We start from the raw sequence: 6347 nt of genomic DNA, 5'->3' as shown, positions 1-6347 counted from the left end.
TGTGTGTGTGTGTGTGTGTGTGTGTGTGTGTGTGTGTGTGTGTGTGTTGGGCCCTGTAGCTGCTTTAGTTCTGGGCCAAGCAGCTTTTACTCTGTGTATCTCTCTCTCTCTCTCTCTCTGTCTTTGACGGGGCCTGCAGGCTTCTTCATCCAGGGAGCCTGGTCAATATGGCCATTCTGTCCAGCAATTAACATCGATCAGCACTCGTCAATACCGTCAGCACCCAGACAAAGACCCAGGGTGCATTGCGTGTGCTTGCCCTTTCTCTATCACAGTCAACCAAATCCCCAAACCGCACTCTCATTATATGAGCGCATTCTGGCCTGACCCCAAGGTCATCGTGGAGGAGAGGCATGGTGTGCTGGACTCTATGTTAAGGGTGACTGGAGTGGAACCTAATGCAGAGCTCGGAGCATTCTGAGCCGCCAGTTGTTGACTCATTATGACAGTTGTGTGTGCGTGTGTGTGTAGAGGTGTAGGTGAGGAGTCAAGTTTAGATATTCCATGGTTTCGATGCAGTCAAAGAGAAGTTGACAGGCAATATCATCCCCCCCGCTGTGTACTCTAAAATGTTAAACACTCTGAAAACTTTGAACTGTATAAATGCAATTCATCATTCTGTTGACACACACATTTGGAGTTTTCAGATGTGCAGTGGATTGTGTCCAATTTGCTTTGTCTATAAGGTATGGGCTGTATATGTTTGGATGGGAGGAGGGACCGAAGTAGCAAGCCTGCTTATATGTGGGATCCCTGGAGGGAGAGAGAGGTCTTGGCTTTGATTAATACCTGTAGACATGGGCCTTACACTTCACATCAGATGGTGAGATGTCAAGCTAACATCGGTTTCTGGGATATATATCTCTGTAGTCTGTTAATCAAGGGCCAAGTTTAAACTGTTCCCCAATGTGTAAATGTATGAGACACTTAATAAAGGCCCTTTGATGACAGAGGGGCCCATGCAAAGTCAAGGAATGCATACAGTGTGCTGGTCTTTGAAATGAGAACCTGTTCGCCACTTGTCCGCGTCTGTGAGATGAGAGAATCGACAGCTGCAACTAAGTAAGAGCAGGAATTAATTAGCGGCGAGCCGCGGCTGAGATGAAGAGAAAAGCAAAATATTGTTTTTATTAGCGGCGATGTTGGTGGTGCACAGCCTGCTCCCTTCTCTTGCTTAGCAAGATTAATCCAATGAATATGAGCGTTTACTCTCCTCCTCGCACAATCCATTGCAGCTGTTGTCTCTATACATAGCCCAGCTGAAGCACTGGAATAACTTTACTTTGACACTTTCAAGTTGGAGGGTTTGATGCTGCTTTGGACACGTGTCAGGGTCATTATTTATGTAATCTAGCTTGTCATTGTAAGGCCAAAGCCGGATTTTGCAGAGTGAATCAGGTAGTTGTGTTCTTTGGGCTACACCTGCCATCTTTACAAGATACATGACACAATTTTCAGTTTCAAAGTTATTCAGTGGCTTCAGGAGTTTATTGCCATTGTTGTGAATGAGGTTTGCCAAAATATCCCAAAATACAAAACATCTGTGATTAAGCAAGTGCAACATACTGACTTCAACTCCAACAACATATGTGATCCAGCAGCAAGACTGCCTCATCTTCACCTCTGTGACTCAAGGACTGAAATAAACTTCAACAACAAGGACTAACTGAACAATTGATTTAACATTAAAACTAAAGATAATATGCTGCAACACTACAGGGTAAACACAAAAAGTCCTGTGTGATGGAGATTCACTGCAGGAGTGGCACTCCATGCCGTCTGTAACTGATTGGCAGGGGCTATTTAGTGCGCTCTGTCAAGATGAAGAGAAGAAGATAATTGCTTTTGACCAATGAGGTTGTACATAAATATGCACCGCTCAGCGACTGGGTGGATGTTTGTTTAATTATGGTCCTTGTGGTTCTGTGTGTTTGGTTGAGTCGGAGTGTCATGCCCGTCAGTGACAGACTGTGCACAGCTGAGTGTGTGGAGTTTGTGGCTATAGTGTTAAGGGTTGTGTGCATATGCAAAGATTACGTCAACAAAGTTATGCAGATGGGTGTTTCATGACTGCAGTGTGCACGTGCGTGTGAGTGATGCATAGTGATGTGAATTGCAGCTGTGGCTTGTGTTGGACGCCGCTCCAGCATGTTTCTTTTTTTCTGTTTTTCTTCCTGTTTCATGTTCAGGCGCTAAGCGATTGAATCCATGATCATGGTAACCTTCACTTCTGTCATACTTTCTGTTCATCTCTTCCACACTCCTCCCTTCTCTCTTCCTCCCCCTCATCGCCAATAAGTGCCCTTTACTCTTCCATGCTCTACTCTCCTTTGTGCAGCTTCTGCTCCCTCTCACTGTGTCCATTTCTCTCATTCAGTTTTTCCCCCTCTCCCTGCCACTTTAGCCTTGCCACCGGGCAGAGGAGGAACTGTAATGTTTATGAAACCCTTTAATGTGCTATGTAATTACCCTGGCAACACCTCCCATCATTACTCATGCCAATAAAGCGCCTTCAAATTGACATGTCAGAGTGAGAGAGCAAGAGACAGAGAGGGACATAGCACCCACACTTTCCCCCCCCCCCCCCCCCCCCCATTAATCTCTCCTCCTTTCTTGTCTTTCCTCAGTCTCCATTTGTTCATCTCAGTTATGTCGCTTCTTTCATTCTTTCCATCCACAGTTCCTTCCTCTCCCTCTGCATCCCCTTCTCTCCAGCTTGCTGTGACTTCTGCCAGATGCCCAGGTGGTGGTCAATTACAGCACAACTCCTTTTGGGATAACAAAAGCATTCTTAAACTTGCTCCACTGAGCCTATTTTAGGAAGACTTCTCTGTATGTTGGAAACTGGGTGAATGGGCTTGAAGGGGGGGGCGGGGGGGGGGGGGGGCGTGTAAGGGAATAATACTTACCGAAAGAGTGTAAATGAGGATGCATAAAATAGGCAGGCAGCTGCAGAAGCATGGTGCATTCGTAACACAAATTTTTGTGAGTAATGCAGAAATGTTTGTTCATGCTAAAAACTTCCATATGCAATTAACACGTACTCACATCCTCTTACAGCAGTCCCTCCCTTTCCAGCGCTCCCACCCATGCTAGTCCACCTCGGGTCACTAAACCTCCCACTTAGACAGCTGAGGCACTGGCTCTTCTTGTGTTAGCACTCATACTAAGTCCCATAGCTTTTCTCTACCTTTACTGCGAATGCTCAAACCCCATTTGTTGCCTTAACATTGGGCTCTTACTGTAATAGCCTTTGCCAACCTCTGTTAATCTGTGGCTGTAGCCTCTTATACTTCCTCTATCCTGGCAAAATCCTCATTTGTAAGACAAATATTTTAACAAATTAAGCAGCAAAACAATGGGTGGGTGTCTGCCTGACGTCAGCCTGCATTTCATTAGCAATCGCTAGGCTAACGCGTTCCATATGGAGGAGCCTGCAGGGTAGCCCCCTGCTTCCCAGCCCCAGCCCCAGCCCAGCATGGCCCTGCTCGACTTGGTTGCCACGGTCTGCCCCCACCCTCAGTCTCAGTTAGCCCCCATTTTGGACCCCATCCGGGCCCCCGCCATTATGTCATCTTTAATTTGGACTTGTCACACATCACCTGACACCTACCCCCGTCATGCTGTAACCTTTTGTCCCGTTGGAAAGAAAAAGCACTCCGGAGGCTTTCTCCCTCTCCTTTTCTCTCCCACTTTGCCTGTTGTTTTATTCTCCATTTTCTTCTCATTCTTTCTTGATCTCTCACGCTCTTTCCTCCTTGCTCACACTCTCTCTGTTGGCTTCTGTCACTCTCTCCCTTTCTTTCTTCAACCTCTCACTCCATGTAAACCCACCTGCCTTTCCCCTCTACCCTTTGTCATTCAGACTTAGGCTTTTATGTGTGTTATGAGCAGAGGAAACAATCAAGAAAGATTCAGACAGGAATCCGATGACACCTCTGCTCAGTCACCCATAGCCCTTTTCCCAGACCCCCGACAGAGGAGCTGAATGACAGTGATATATGGGAAGTGACAGTCAGAGGGAAAGTCCTCTGGAAAGAGCTACATTATAGCACATCACAGGGTTCTGGAGTCAGCCTGGTTTGCTGGACAGAGCTTCGGACTCCTGGGGAGCGGCAGGGCTGTGGGGCTGTCTCCTGTGATGGAAATATGGAATGTGACGGATCTCTGGAATTTAATAGAAGAAAAAGAAGGCTGGAGTTGGAAGCACAGAAGCATACAGATAAGAAAGGATTCAAGCATGAACTGCAATGTGTTCAATGTGCACTGAAACAAAGATGTGTATGCATGTGCACTTCAGGTGTGATGTGTGCAGATACTTGTGAGAATGGTCTGGTATGTGTGTGTGTTTGCATGCTTGCCCCTTTTCCGGCATGTGTACCTATGTGTATAATCGTGTGTGTTTTTATGGCCGATGTGCACTGGTGTGTGTTTGGGTTGCTGTGCACACCCATGTGAGTTGCTGGGTGTCTCTGGTAGCTGTCCCTCATCACTGCTCTGTTCCCCCAGGTCTCTGCTGCTGGCTTCACTCTGCTCTCCTGTTCTGCTGTACGCTTTGTGTTCAGCTCTGTTTTACCCTATTCTATTGCTGAACTGGTAAAGAGCTTTGCTAATGTACTGTATATTCTATGATACAGATAATATTGTTTGGTTTTGACTGGTTTGAAGCTTAAAGTTGGATTGTTGGATGATTCAATTAATGAGTTTTGAAAGCTCTATTTTTGTATCTTGCTAGTCATAACTCCCTTTTGCGTCTGCATTACGAAAAAAGAATGAATGAAGTAGTGACAGCTGGTAGACAATCATTTGGTTAAATTATTCTCTTCGGCTCGTCAGCCTGTATTCAGCTTGGATGGAGGAAAATTATTTTCATTATAAGGAAACTATTTTGGACCCAAATGATCTGGTGAGAACTACGCTGACCGAAGTGAAAGGAAACTTCAGAGACTATGAATGTCCAAACCACTACATATTGTATGAATGGAAAAGGAATATAGAAAACGCACACTATACACGACTAAACTATCTTCATCTAAATTCCTTTGCATTGTTCAAAGCCAAGAAAATATTCCCACGCAATTAAGAAGCTACTTATGCTTCATAGTTTTATAAACATTCCTATAAAAACTGATATTTGACATTTTCCATATGCAGATGAGTGACAATTTAAAGAAACCCAAATAAACGAATGGTGAAACATAATGGATGCTGATGCTTCTACAGAGGGCCGGGGTATAACGGAAAGGTTTGATGAGCATGAAAATAATGTGTATCATATCACATGGCCTTCATAGTCAGTGGGAGGTTTTCGACTGACATGCTAGACGGGACTCTCCACCACCACCACCAACATCACCAAAACCAAATGGGGAAATATCTTTTGGTAAAATGGTGTTCATCCCTCCAGTAGACTTTAGAGATCAAGTTCAGAGACTGAAAAAGCTTTTTTCATACATTTACAGTGCTGAGTAAAATATGTTGAACCCAAGATGACATAACATGCTGCAGCCTGGGATCAAGTGAAGAGATCAAACTATAATATGCATACGTTGATTATATTATATTATATATTACTTTCAACCACGAGACCAGTGTTCGTGTCTCAAAAAGTTGAGTTAATGTGAAGTTACCTTTGTGATGTTGTTCCTAAATCTAACCAAGTGTTTTTTGTTGCCTTAACCTAACGTTAAATTGTTTCCATGGTGGCATTGCGCAATTGTTTTGTGGTGCCGAAACGCAATTTGAACACATTATGCCACCACCAGGTAATGCACTGTTAAGAGACAGAGAGGTTGCAGAGAGTTGTGGTTGAGAAACCACATTGAAGAGACCTCTGTGACGAAAATCAGGGTGACTACATTGATGCTTCAGGTAGGTCACTAATACATGAAGTTTTTCAACTTAGTTTTTATTCTGCACTGAGACGTAAACCACGTCGACGTGGTGGAATTGTAGCACTGGAGCTCTGTTTTCAACCAATTACTGTCACATTATTTGAGCTATACTTTCAGCACGCAGCTAAAATCACAATGCCTGCACATTCAAAGTAGTGAGGCTGGCTTATAAAATGACAGTGGTGGAGTGGTAAATACCAGAGTGACAACATCAGACATTTGTTTAGTGAGTTTGGAGTGTCTGGTTGCGTCGTATGCTCAGTAGCAGTGTGTCGTCAGTGGCTGCAGTGAGTGTGTGTGTGTGTGTGTGTGTTTGAAACCATGGTTTGTTCATAAGAGGGCAGTTTACAATGTGTGTGTGTGTATGTGTGTGGACCACGTCAGTGCTTGTGCGTCCAGTAGCATAGTGTGTGTGTGTGTGTGTGTGTGTGTGTGTGTGTGTGTGTGTGTGTG

The sequence above is a fragment of the Anarrhichthys ocellatus genome, unplaced genomic scaffold (assembly GCF_004355925.1).
Source record: "Anarrhichthys ocellatus isolate YVR2014 unplaced genomic scaffold, GSC_Weel_1.0 scaffold19, whole genome shotgun sequence".
NCBI classification, from domain to species: Eukaryota; Metazoa; Chordata; class Actinopteri; order Perciformes; family Anarhichadidae; genus Anarrhichthys; species Anarrhichthys ocellatus.
Note: the sequence above shows the minus strand (reverse complement) of the source record.